General features: G+C 35.1%; 1 protein-coding gene across 2 annotated transcripts in view; it reads right to left on the reverse strand.

Moving 5' to 3' along the window:
- The window catches only part of LIN28B (lin-28 homolog B), a 98,409-nt gene that overhangs the window by 1,071 nt on the left and 83,179 nt on the right, over positions 1-14,159 (reverse strand). The gene's annotated exons all lie outside the window — the stretch shown is intronic.

Consider the following 14,159-nt stretch of genomic DNA (forward strand, 5'->3'; position numbering starts at 1 on the left):
GTGAAACACAACTAAACAAAGTGAAAAACAAGAATACTAAAACATGAAAGAATACTTAATCACTTCCATATAGAAATGATTTCTTTAAATTTGACACTATTTGGTCATTTTGAAAGAACAATTTAGCCCACTAGAGGGCAGCGAATATTCAACAAAAAACCAGCCAGTTTTAAAAAGAGTGTAGAAACACAGCTGTTGGCATGATACAAAGTGGCAATTCACTCAGCAACTGGGAAAATTTTAGACCAAATTAAATTTTGTGAGTTTAACACTTCTTTGAATGTTAATTATTTTAACTGTAGAAACCAGCTAAACTGGAAAATGTTTTTCCCTTTGTATAAAATTAAGTAGTGCAACGAACTTTGATATATTAGAAAGTCAGAGTCTAGTCAGAAAGTCAGGATAATATCTGGCAAATTGCCAATAATTTTAGAGCAATAGACTAAATGACTGAATCAGAACAGTGCTGAAAAAAGAAAGTTTCTAAATTCTAAGATTGAATTAATTAAAGTTGATGCCACTTCAATGATGAGAAAAATTTACTTTCTTCTCTTTTTATAAGAAATTAGCTTTCTTTTAGGGTGATTTCTTTTAAATTAAAATAAATGGAAATCTATCCATAATATGTGAATGCACACTAGGGACATGGCTTTGTACTAGATGTTTGAAAAGTTCAGCTTTCAGCTTGGCAAGGAAAAGCTGGGCGAGAAAATTTTTTCAAAGATATATTTGGTCAATTTCAATCAGATTTTCTTCTAAAATTTTGTATTAAAAATAACAAAAGACCATATGTGGAAGAAATTAAGAAAAATTTACATTTACCAAAGGTTTTAAATCTGATCGTTAAATATAGAATTTGTATAATGACTTTCTCCCAATGAAATATTTTAAAAACTTTCTATTTTATTTTCCAAATAAATTTATGACTCCATAAATCTCATTATGAAGCAAAAAGAACAACAGGTTATAATTTTTTTTTTTTTTTTTTTTGAGATGGAGTCTCACTCTGTTGCCCAGGCTGGAGCGCAGTCATCTCGGTTCACTACAACCTCTGCCTCCTGGGTTCAGGTGATTCTCCTGTCTCAGCCTCCGGAGTAGCTAGGATTACAGGCACACGCCACCATGCCCGGCTAATTATGTATTTTTGGTAGAGACAGGGTTTCACCATGTTGGCCAGGCTGGTCTCAAACTCCTGACCTCAAGTGATCTGCTTGCCTCGGCCTCCCAAAGTGCTGGGATTACAGGCATGAGCCACCGCACCTGGCTAGGTCATAATGTTTTAAAAAATAATAACAAAATGTGTTAATTGTGAGAAAATTGGTTTAAGTCCAGAATGACAACAAAAACGAATTATGACTTATATTTGTGTGTGTGTGAGAACATCAAGCTTAATAACTTATACTATCTTATATTTCAAAGACAAACTATTAATGTACAACCTGCTAAGCAGTTTAGGTAGGATACTTGGTATTTTATCTTCTGGGATAAATTATAAACAAAGAAGTTTTTAATTGGCAAACATTAGGGTAACTATTGCTTGCTTCTCCAGTTAGCAATATTACCTTACATATTTTAGAATAATGAATTCATAAGATGGGTTTTATTCTTTGCAACAATTAGCAAGTATTTATCTTAGGACAGACTGAATCATATTTTCAAAAAGAAAAAAAACAACAAATCACATAGTTACTCACTGTACAATTACATGTCTTTATATGTTAAAGCATTACAATGCAGATTTAATATTGTTTCAGTCATATGTTCTAAGAAAGTGTAAGATTAAATAATAAAGATATTGGCTAATGCTTAAAATTTAGGTTCTCAAAATAACAACACTCAAAAATGGCATATTTGAAAAATATAACCACATTACTTATAATAATATATTTTCCCACACAGTTCTCCTTTACAATGGGTAAGTGAATTCTTAAATTAAATTTGCCCATCTATGAAGTATCTTATTTTGAATTAAACTCACTTCCTTGAGGATAACGCCCACTTAGGAGCTCATTTTCAAAGAGAGAGAAAATAGGTTAAAGGCTTCAGTAATAGGGCTGGCTCTCCTGCAGACACATCAATTTCATCAGTCACTGTGATATGCACTATGTTATCCAATTCAGGGAACCATTTTGCCCACTCATTGACCAAGAGACTGATGTCAGTATTCTACTTTCACAAATGGGATCTTCAATTACCCTCTATCTGTGCATTTACCATTATATTTGGCCTATAAAAGTTGTTTTTAAGGATGCTATATAATTTCGGTTTCCTTACATTTTGGTCTGCATAGTTAATTCACCCTCCCTTGGATTTTCTGTTATGTGCTACCATTAGGCCAGACTGTCTTCCACACTGAAAAGATTTGCATTTAGTGTATATGTGCTTATCCTTCAAAGGGGGAGGAATGGTATTTATATTCTCTTCTATCTAATCATTCAGTGTCAATCACTCTTACTAAGAGTACAGATCACTCTCCATTATGAAACCCCTTCTTTCCCAAGGGACTGACACCAAAATAGAAATGTTCAGCTACCTTGCAGCTCACAAATTATACCACAACTATATACTCCATAGAAGCCACATATGGTTTTAGTCCCCTTTGTTCACCCTCACTTTTCCACATCAGTTTGCTTTTGTAGTCTGAATGAATTTTACATTGTGACGTGAGCATAAAAATGGCATGTATGTCCATGTTTAGCTACATGCTTAAGAAACGTGAGGACATAGTCTTGCACAAGCAAAAGACTATACAAAGAAAACTATATTGATACTTTGCTATATATTCCCACAATCTAACATAAAAAATAAAATTATTCACGTTAAGTACTTTATTAAATGCTGAACCAATGGCACAAAGGATATTTTCTCATGCATTACAAATAAAGATAAAATAGGCTGTGCACAATGGCTCACGCCTGTAATCCCAGCACTTTTGGGAGGCCAAGGTAAGCAGATCACTTGAGGTCAAGAGTTTGAGACCAGCCTGGTCAACATGTCAAAACCCCGACTCTACTAAAAATACAAAACATTAGTCAGGCATGGTGGTGCACGCCTTGTAGTTCCAGCTACTTAGAAGGCTGGGGCAGGAGAATTGCTTGAACCAGGGAGGCAGAGGTTGCAGTGAGCCGAGATTGCTCCACTGCACTCCAGCCTGGGCAAGAGGGTTAGACTTTGTCTCAACAAACAAATAAAGATAAAATAAACATGTTCAGTTGAATCTTAGAAGGTTATCAAGTTCTCCATAAAATCACTTTATAAATACTGTAATTCTAATGAGCTAGCACATTCTACAAGTATTATTTCTTATTTAAGGAACGTTTAAAGATAGAAGATAAATAACAAATCAAAGTCAATTTTTTGAAAGACTATCAAAATAAGATTAAAAATTTAAGATTTTAAATGAAAGAATGGCAACAATAGATAGAATAGAGGCACTTATAATGGCCAAATAAATAAAAACAAATTGTTTAGGCCTTTAGAACCATTTAATTATATTCTGAAATAATTACATGAGTTTTTATAAATCAAGTCCAAACACCTACACTAGCTAATAAATTAATCAAAACATATCCAAATTTTTGAGAATTTCATTAAAAAATGAAAACTCTGATTCAGAAATCAGAATTTAGATCTGCTATGACCATTAAAAATATTTGCATTTTTTGATCCAAACAACTGAATAAGCAGATTATATTTTCAAATGACACCAGCAATAATGGAACTGAGCACAGCTGACAACCACTATGTTAAAATATAGACATTAATTTTTAAATGATATTTCAATGAGGTAAATGAAAATATTCACCAATTATATATTCTCTCTTGATCTGGAGAGTGATTAAAAAAATTAGGAAGAGGGGCGATACCACAGAGGAAGAATCAAATTTGCTTGTCTAAAACTCAGTACGTGAACATTCTAACTTAATAAGAATTTATATGTAAACTCATATCCACAGTTTGAGGGTCTGATGGGGGCGTTAAGTATAATGATGACAGTGACGTGTAAGCTTAAGAGGAAAGAATTGTTGAAAGATAGTACGTAAAGCAGTATCAGGGATAGAGAAAAGAGTGGTAAAAGAAGTGCAAGCTTTGGGCAGGAACAAGGTACAAATATAGAAATGGAATACGTAAAAATCCCTGGGAAAAACAGATGGAAAAAAAGAATTAATAAAGTTTCCAAATGGGAGGCAGAGGGGCTAAAGAAAAAGTCACAGATTGAAAAACATTTCAGGAGCTGAATTGGAGAAAAAAATAACTGATTCTTTGCAGAGATTATCATTTTAAACCTTGGTTACAGTTCAACTAGAATCCAGAAATGACACTAATAACGTTCTTCAGCTCTATTATTTTTTATTCTAATATGTTTTAACACTTGTTATCTAATCAAAATTGTATGCCAATCAACTCAACACATGGAAGTGCTGGATCCCAGCCAGCTGGTAGTAGGGAGGTGGGTGGGTAGAAAGGTTATTAGAGAACACAAGAGAGCTGACAAGCAAAGGATCCAGAGCGTAGGTTTTTATGGAAGCAATATGCCTATCCTGTACCTCCTAAAGGTAAGAGGGGCAGATCCTGGAACCAATCTTCCAGAAGACTCCATTTTGTTCTGACTGATTCTATACAATCTAAATAAACATTTGGGTATAGTTTACTCACTCCACAGGACCCACCCCAAAATACCAAGAGAGAAGTTAGGAAACTTGGCTGAGTCACAGAGCTAATAAGTCTCTTTAATAGTGTACATGTCTTCTGACCTCTATCAACCTATACTTTAATGAATTAGTTTCTTCTATTTCATTCTTCTCATACCAAATTCATAAGACTGTAAGCCAGTTAAACAGTAACAATTTCAGTAAAGTTAATTTTTAATTAAGTATGTTTTTCATACTTAAATTTTTTATATATTGTTTCTAAGTACAGTGGTAAAAATACTGAGTTTTCAAAAACAGTTAGTTGGTGATACTGATGATTTATGTTCTTTTAAAAAGTTTCCTAGATAATAAATACACATTTAACACCAGAAAGTTTTCATTTGGCTCTTCTGGAATATAGAAGCCAGCATCATGCTATTACCTTAATTCATGCTAAAAACAAAATACTCTATATACAGAAGGACTAAACATACTTTTAACAATTAAAATGGTAATAACAGAAATAATAAATAGGTTCAATTCATTGAGAGCTTACTAAATTCCAGACACTGTGCGCTAAAGGTTTTTAATGTGTAATATAATTTAATCCTCCCCCAGACCCTATGATGTGGGTACTACAATATCTAAATTGTATTGATGAAGAAAATTAGAGATTACCTAGAAGGGAATTTTAATTGAAAACAGTTAAATTTCACTTCCATTTTGATTACATAAAAATTTTATAACCAAAAATATTGATGTAATTTTATTATATGTAAGTCTAAAAAAATCTAGGATCTTGAATTGAAAACATTAAAATACACACACACACACACACACACACACACACACGATCTGAAGTAGATTTTTCTTAAGATTGTGTTGCTGGGGAGGTCAGTGTCTTTCTTTGAGGATCCCATCTATAAAACAAAAGGCTGGGAATAGTCCAGTCCAGATTTTTTTCACTGCCAAGGCTGGATTTTCTTTTTGTCTCTCCTATACTTTACAAGTGTTGAAAAACTTGGTCTAAAAAATTTGTGAATACTTTTCGATTCTCTTTAATCATGTGTAAACTGGAATTTTAAGTTGACATGCTATATGATCAGTGCTATCAAACTAACTCAATAAAATTCCAGTCAAAAGAGAGAAGATGGAAATTTTAGTTAGCCCATGAAATCATACTGCAATATGATTTATTTAGGCTCTGATATATTGCAATCAGATTCTGTTGGTTGGAGTGAATTTAAATTGAGACTGCCTCTTTTGGAGAACAATTTGACAGCATATTTGAAAATATTAATACATATACTCTGGGACCTAGTAACTCTCACTCTAGGAATTTGCTCTACAGGAATATTCACAGATAAGCACAATGAATCAGGTACTAAGATATTAACAAGAGCACTGTCCATACTGGTAAAAAGTTAGAAAAATTAAATAAGTTTAATTTTATTTATAAAATTTTAAAAAGCATTATTATATTATGTTTATAATCTTATAATCAGACAGTACTTATAATCAAACCCAGAGAGTCTGGTTAGAGTCCATGCTCTTTAACAGGAAGAGCTTTACCACTAAGCTATAAACATGTTAAAATGAAAAATAAATTAAAGCCACATATACCAAAAAACATTTTATAGATATAATATAAATAACATTTTTTTAAACTGAGGTAAATTTATATGTATTGACATAGAAAGATCTCCAAGACAAATTGTTAAGTAAAAAAAGCAAGCCACAGCATAATACATAAATACAGTATAATCACATTTATGTTTCAAAGATACTAGATGTGATTATAAGTAATTGTGTGCATTTTTAAATGCATGTAAAAACTGGCCAAGTGTGGTGGCTCATGCCTGTATTCTCAGCACTCTGGGAGCCCTAGGCCAGCAGTTCACGAGGTCAGGAGCTTAAGACCAGCCTGGCCAACAGTGAAACCCCATCTCTACTAAAAATACAAAACATAGCCAGGGGTGGTAGTGCACACCTATAATCTCAGCTACTGGGGAAGCGGAGGCAGGAGAATCGCTTGAACCTAGGAGGCAGAGGTTGCAGTAAGCTGAGATCATGCCACTGCACTCCAAGCCTGGGTAACAGAGCGAGACTCCATCTCAAAAATACATACATACATAAAAGCATGTAAAAATCACTGGGAGCACAGACAGTGAACTGACATATTAAGAGTGGTTATATATAGGAAAAACAATACGGTGAAGGGGCATTTCATTTTTTTTTATTTTTTGAGACAAGGTCTACCTCCGTTGCCCAGAATGGAGTACAGTGGTGTGATAACAGCTCACTGCAGCCTGGACCTCCCAGACTCAATCATCCTCTACCTCAGACTCCTTAATAGCTGAGACTACGGGTATACACCACTAGTATGTGTGTGTGTATGTGTGTGTGTGTGTGTGTGTGTGTGGTTTTATTGGTAAAGATAGAGTTTTGCCATGTTGCCCAGGCTGGTGTCTAACTCCTGGGCTCAAGTGGTCCCTCCCATGTTGATCTCCCAACGTGCTAGGATTATAGGCATTAGCCACCAAGCCTGGCTGGCATTTCACTTTTACTCTATAAATTTTTGTATAGTTTCTTTTTTAAATAAAAAGAAAGAACTGATATATTATTTGTGTAAATAAAAAAGAAAAAGGAGCAATTATAAAACTCCATTTCCTTTTTGTAATTTGACTCTCATTATTATTGTTAGTCATCTGACAGTGAGCCTGTCTACCAGTGACTCAGAATCATTTTGGAAGCCTTCAAAAAATATTAATGCCCAGGTCCTACTCCAGACTATTTAAATCAGAATCTTTGAGGATGAAGCTCTAAGCATCAATACTTTTTGAAGTTTCCCAGGAGATGATGATGTGCAGCTACTTGAGAACTATAGCAGTTAACAAACCCAAGTGTTACACTGACAATCTTACCACTATATTTAACACTATAAGGAATGTGGTTCAAAAGAGAATAAATCTCTCAGAACAGTTTTCAACAGGTTACTCACTCATGCCTCAGAAAGGAAAAGAGGGGAGGGGTGGAAGGAGGGAAGAAGAAAGGGCGAGAGAAGGAAAGAAGGGAGTAAGAGAGGGAGGGAAGAAGTGTGTGTATATATATCTTATTTCCTTATTGAGAATGGCTCCTTGAAATTTCTGGTTGTGATGGCAGAAAAGTCCCTCAACGTTTTATCATCAATGATAAAACCTTTTATCATCACTGATCCCTGGAAGGCACATACTGCAAACCTGAGTTTAACTTCACATGTAGTTTTTCTGTTCAATTTATAATTTATCAATCAGGAACAGGATCCATGTGTACCCTGTGTCATCAAAATGGATACTAACAGCCTCTTTTTTTTGGAGACAGGGTCTTGCTCTGTTGCCCAGGCTGGACTGCAGTGGCACAATCAGGGCTCAGCAACCCTTAGTAGCTTGATCTACAGGTGCCTGCCAACATGCTTGGCTAATTTTCTTTTAAAGTTTTTTGTAGAGAAAGGATGTCACTTTGTTACCCAGTCTGGTCTTGAACTCCTGGGCTCAAGTGATCCTCCCACCTTGGTTCCCCAAAGCGTTGGGATTAGAGATGTGCCACTGCACCCGGCCAATTTACAGCTCTTTAGCTACTTTATATAATTATAGCTACTTTCCCTAAATTTCACCATCATTACAAATTCGTATTTACTGATTTCCCATAATAACTATTTTAATTCTCCATCTTCTATTGCCTACATCTAAAATAATTCTCAACAGCATATAAATTTGTTTAGTATGGACATGCTCTTGCAAACATTTCTCCTGATGGCCAAATTCTGTTGGCTTTTTTTTTCTTTGAGACAGAGTCTCACTCTGGCACCCAGGTTAGAGTGCAGTGGCGTGATCTCGGCTCACTGCAACCTCCACCTCCCGGGTTCAAGTGATTCTCATGCCTCAGCCTCTTGGGTAGCTGGGATTACAGGCATACATCACCATGCCCAGCTAATTTTTTATATTTTTAGTAGAGTCAAGGTTTTGCTATGTTGGCCAGGCTGGTCTCGAATTCCTGGCCTCAAGAGATCTGCCCGCCTCAGCCTCCCAAAGTGCTGGGATTACAGGTGTAAGCCACCACGCCCAGCCTCTGTTGGCATTTAAATAGAAAATTACTTTCTTAACAATATAAACAGAATAACAAGCTCTCTGTTTTTTATAAAAATTATTAGGTATGTAATTTTAAAAAACTCTATATAATATCTAAACTACACTGTGCTTAAAAGAATACCATTAATAAAATAACTACTTCTCACTCTGTTTTCCGAACCTAAAGAAAAGGAAGTCCATAATAGATAGTATTGAAACCTGTTTAATCAGACCAACCTATGGGTAGGTGCTCAATATTATTAAATAAAAAGCAAAATTCAGTCAGTATAATTGTCATTTGGTTCTTTCTGTTGCATAATAAATCATATATGTTTTGATGGCTCTGTATTGTCTAATACTATTCAGCATAATAAATAGGGATCAGCCTGTGGGGACAGGGAACCAAAGTAAATTCAAACTCTGAAGTGCTGGCAGTGGAAATGAATACTCGATGTCTCCCTTAAAGCTCTGTTTTCAGACCAACTAAACTGATTTTTAAAAAATTAATTTTATTTTTTTTTTTGAGATGGGAGTTTCACTCTTGTTGCCCAGGCTGGAGTGCAATGGCGCAATCTCAGCTCATCACAACCTCCACCACCAGAGTTCAAGTGATTCTCCTGCCTCAGCCTCTTGAGTAGCTGGGATTACAGGCATGTACCTCCACGCCAGGATAATTTTTGAATTTTTAGTAGAGATGGGGTTTCTTCATGTTGGTCAGGCTGGTCTCGAACTCCTGACCTCAGGTGATCCGCCTGCCTTGGCCTCCCAAAGTGCTGGTATTACAGGCATGAGCCCCTGAGCCCAGTCTTTTGTTTTTTTTTTTATATTTATCAACTACTGTTCTAACCTCTTTTATCATCTGATTATATGATGAGAAATTAACAAGATAAACTGTCTGCAAGTGGATTCAACTGCTTATAATACTCATTTAATCATTTTTATAAAATCAAATGAAAACCAAATGGACAAAAAAGCATTTAAGAATATTACGTGCACAACTTTGTATTAGATGCCAATGAAAGGTATGTGAATAGTTAGCTAGCTAGTTAAGATTTACACATTTTATCTCATTTAATGTCTTCTAACTGGTTTTTAGATTGTCTTAGGTTTGTTAGCTTTTGGACACTTTCTCTGATTAATGCCATCAACTATCTCATAACATCAATGAAAATGCATCAAAGTATACTGAAAACCAGCTAAAATACAGTAATAGCTCTATTCACAAACCTTTCATCGTCTTATAAAAACAAGAACATAAGATGAAAATGCAGGGGATGGGTATGTAATAAATGGTGGTGCAGGTCACTGAGAAGTGGGGATGGAACATGTAGCAGTTTTAAAAACAAACATGACATGGAAGGGGAAAGAAATCACTGGAGGCAATGGGGGCAAAGGGAACATTTTTCATATAAGGGCTCTTCAATCAGGGATAGTTATAAGCCAGACATTTTTATATATCATTCCATTATGTTTAAAAGTACTTGGTAGATGCTGTGGCAAATCAATGGAACAGTAATTATTTGTTGAGAGTTTCTACTTTGTACTATAACTTGAGAAGGAGCATAATAATGAATTCTAGGTCATAAGTTAAAACTTTATTTCAAATAGAAATGTTATCTCAAATGACAAACAACATCCCAGACAGATAATCTGTTCTGGCTAATGGAAAAGTTAAAAAAAAGAAAGAGAGAGAAGATGTACTCAAACACAGATAACTTCATGCTTTTCAATTTCTTGGGAGTAAAAGCAGTTTGTTATGATATAGGACCCAATCTCACATGCAGTGGGCACTTGGCCAGTGCTGCTTTCAGAACCCAAGACAACTAAGGAGGAGTGTCCAGTTCAAGAGTAACACACACACATATACGCAAGTAAACAAAAGCCACATGCATTTTTGCAGTTGTAGTGTTGTAACTATCCTAACTGCAGGTTTCAATCCATCCTTGTTGGAAGCAAGTTCAGTTTATTGATTGTATTTGGCCTTATTGACCTTTAAGTTAAAGTTTTTTAAAAAGTTAGTACTAATATCAATTATGAAAGAAAGGGAAGACATTCAATGTTTAACTTACCTTGAAATGGTTAAAATTAGGTGCTTGCTTAGATGGAAGAATCAGATTATAATGTGCAGTCTGGAAATGTTTGTTCATTTATTACAGCAGCCTTGCTGAAAACTTAAAACCACCAGGGCTGCTTGCTTTTTTCACCAGACTATTTCAAATTCACCAGTGTCAGAGGTGTGACATCTGCTGTAAATAAGCATCAGCTCAGCCTGAAACAATACAATTCCACTAGAGCTTTGTGTCAACTCATGTTTTTTTTCTTGCTCATCGCATGATTTCTTTTAGGCTTTGGTTCTGCAGCCAACATTCTTTTTATCTATTAATATAACACTATTTTGTAAGTCATTCTAAAGTTGTATCATTCTCCTATTTATACATTGAAAATTTCTTTACCATTAGGACATTTGACAAGAGCACAAGAAATTTTAAAAGAAGAATCTCATCAGGATTACCTGATAAGTGAGGCAATAATTTGTTATCTAGAGAAGCAGATGTAAATATCCAAACAATATGTGAAAGAATTTAAACACCATATTAAAAGTATCTTAGGTACACAAAATAAGGACTGCAAAATAGTGACTAGTGCACATTTTATCACATATACTTTTCCATTAAAACACAGAAGGAAAAGAGAATATGAGCAATTCCAAAATAAAGAAAGATGTATAGAATTCAAGAATCAATTTTGGTGGCATGACTGATGTACTGTACACAGATGAAGATTAGATAACAGCTTCAGATTTATACTGGTTGTTTGCAAGCCAGAGGCAAAAGGGTGCTAGATTAAACGATGTTACTCTAGTTTTAGCAAAGTAAGTATCTTCTGGGTTACTAAAAACTTTGAAGTCATCTATGACTGAGTAACCTTTGATGCAACTAATACTGCTAGAAGAATCTGAGTTTTTATAAAGACAGAATGTTAAAACACCTTTCTATTGCTGTATGACTGACTCACTACTGAATTACTAGTACTTACTACTAACTACTGAATTGTTTTTTGAGACAGGGTCTTGCTCTGTCACCCAGACTGGAGTGCAATGGCACTATCATAGCTCACTATAGCCTGGAGCTCCTGGACTCAAGCAATCCTCTCGCCTCAGCCTTCCAAGTAGCTGGGACTACAGGTGTGTACCACCATGCCTTAACTAATTTTTTTATTTTTAGTAGAGATGAGGTCTCACTATGTTGCCTAGGCTGGTCTCAAACTTCTAGGCTCAAGTGATCCACCTAACTTGAACTCCCAAAGTGCTGGGATTACAGGTGTGAGCCACCCCACCCCCAGCCCCTTGAATTATTACATTACTGAATTAGTAAGAAATATTCATAATCTTTCCATTTTGACAATGTTTATATGAATAGCATTAAAATATTTATAGAGGATCAGCAGTCTTAGAGCACAGCGCCTGGTATGATTTAACCAAAATGTGTTCTCAGTAAAAATTCATGTGCAAGAGCCAAATGAAGACAGCCCCAAGCCATCTCCTGTCTCAACAGCTACATAGCAATCAAAGGAGTTAAAACCATTTTGCTGAAGTCACCAAGGAAACGCTTCTAATGATTGGTAAGTTTGATCTCCCATTCTAGCACCAGCTACCGCTGAGGAAAATGATGAAGTATAAATGAGAAGTAAATGACCTCTGTCCATTTCTCCCTCTAGCCCAATTGGTCTTCCAGTGACAGACTATATACTGCCCTTTGCCAAGAAGCAGAAGTTCCTCAATTGTTCACTATGTATGTAAGTAAAAACTGAACAAGGAAAATTGCTACCATATTCAGATAACCTCTATAAACTGTGATACTATCTTCTCTTATGTCTTATTTTTAAAATTAGGGCTCAAGATAAAGTCTTGTATGGTGTTCTTGGCCTCATGGCTACTTCCTTTCCTCCTTGCTGACTGAGGGTGCCCTTCATGTCATAATCTTTTTATGACTAAAGCCTGATGGTCAAGCTGCTAAGACATCCCTACAGATTTTTTCTCTGATCACTGATCCCTTAAGGGATCTTGTCTCCCTGTTTGAACATTTCAAGGCTGTGACCCTGTGAATACAAGGCCACCAGCTAAAATCTGAAGGTAAGTATGGGAAAAGCAGTTCTATCTCCAAATAGAACCAGATTGTTTATACAAGTCCTAATACTCTTAGTAACTTCTAATCATTAGGGCTAGATTCTACATGTTAACAGATTTATTTGCACATATTCTGAAAGCCAAAAAATGGCTTTGTTATGAGGACAATTCCTTAAGTATTTGAATGGTGAGTTTTCATCTCCTCTGGTCACCCTCTAGATTTGGCTGGAGGAATCTTCCATCAAGAACTAGGCTTATTCTCTTAGTGGAACAAGAGACAAAAAGCCACTAAATTATTTTTCCTAGATTTTTCTTTAAAAAATATTGAAAGATACCTTGACAGGTGTGGTAAAGGGAAGTGAATTTGTTTGGACAATACTTGAGCCTTTTATTAAAAAAATACATTTCAGAGAATAAACATTTAAAAACATGATAGCTACAAATGGCAAAGTGTTGTTTATCACTCCGAATGTAAAGTTCTGTTTATGTGTTTGACATGTAATTCGAATGACTGCAATATATGTGCAGGGGAAAGCTGTGCTTCAGTGGAAAACATCTGGAGCATGATTTCTGGATTATCTGATTCTGATTCTAAGAGGGTTATTTGAAAGCTCTTTCCATGACTGATAACTGATAGAAATACAAAATCATTTTTCTCTACAGAGGGGCAATTTCTATCCTGGAGGGTGGAGAGTCAACTGATTTCCCCACTGTGGAAGAAATCATTTTTGCTTCATTTGCATATTCATGTCCATATACTTGATCTACAAGTATGTCTGTCCTTTGAGTCTCCTTTGAACAAGTTGCAACATTTGGTTCTCTCACTTAACTGAGTTAAATAAATTCTTTAACACTTGTTCACTTGGTATTTGCATAAAAATCATAAAGCAAATTTTCTGAAAATCAACCTTTAACATACAGTAAACATGTACCACAGAGCCATGACATGAGATGCAAGAAACATTTATAAGCACTTTTAAGCACATAGACTTCTAGAAAGAAGACAAATGACCAACTAGCTTTAACTCAGTTATTGGACTCAATTTTAGTTTTTTTGTTTCTTCTCAGTGATTTTGTTTTTTGAAACAATTTTGATCTTTCATAGTTTTTGGACTTATTTCCAACTACATTAAAAGATAAAATAGTAAGAATATAATTACTATTTTAACTATATTTAATAGGACATATTAAAAAATAAAATTCTAAAAAAAAATTTTAAGACTGAGTCTATGTCACTTAGGATAGATTGCAGGGGTTATTCACAGGCATGACTGTAGCAAAGTGCAGCCTCAAACA

This window comes from Aotus nancymaae, unplaced genomic scaffold (genome assembly GCF_030222135.1).
Source record: "Aotus nancymaae isolate 86718 unplaced genomic scaffold, 86718_ANA_hifiasm-v0.15.2.pri h1tg000040l, whole genome shotgun sequence".
NCBI classification, from domain to species: domain Eukaryota; kingdom Metazoa; phylum Chordata; class Mammalia; order Primates; family Aotidae; genus Aotus; species Aotus nancymaae.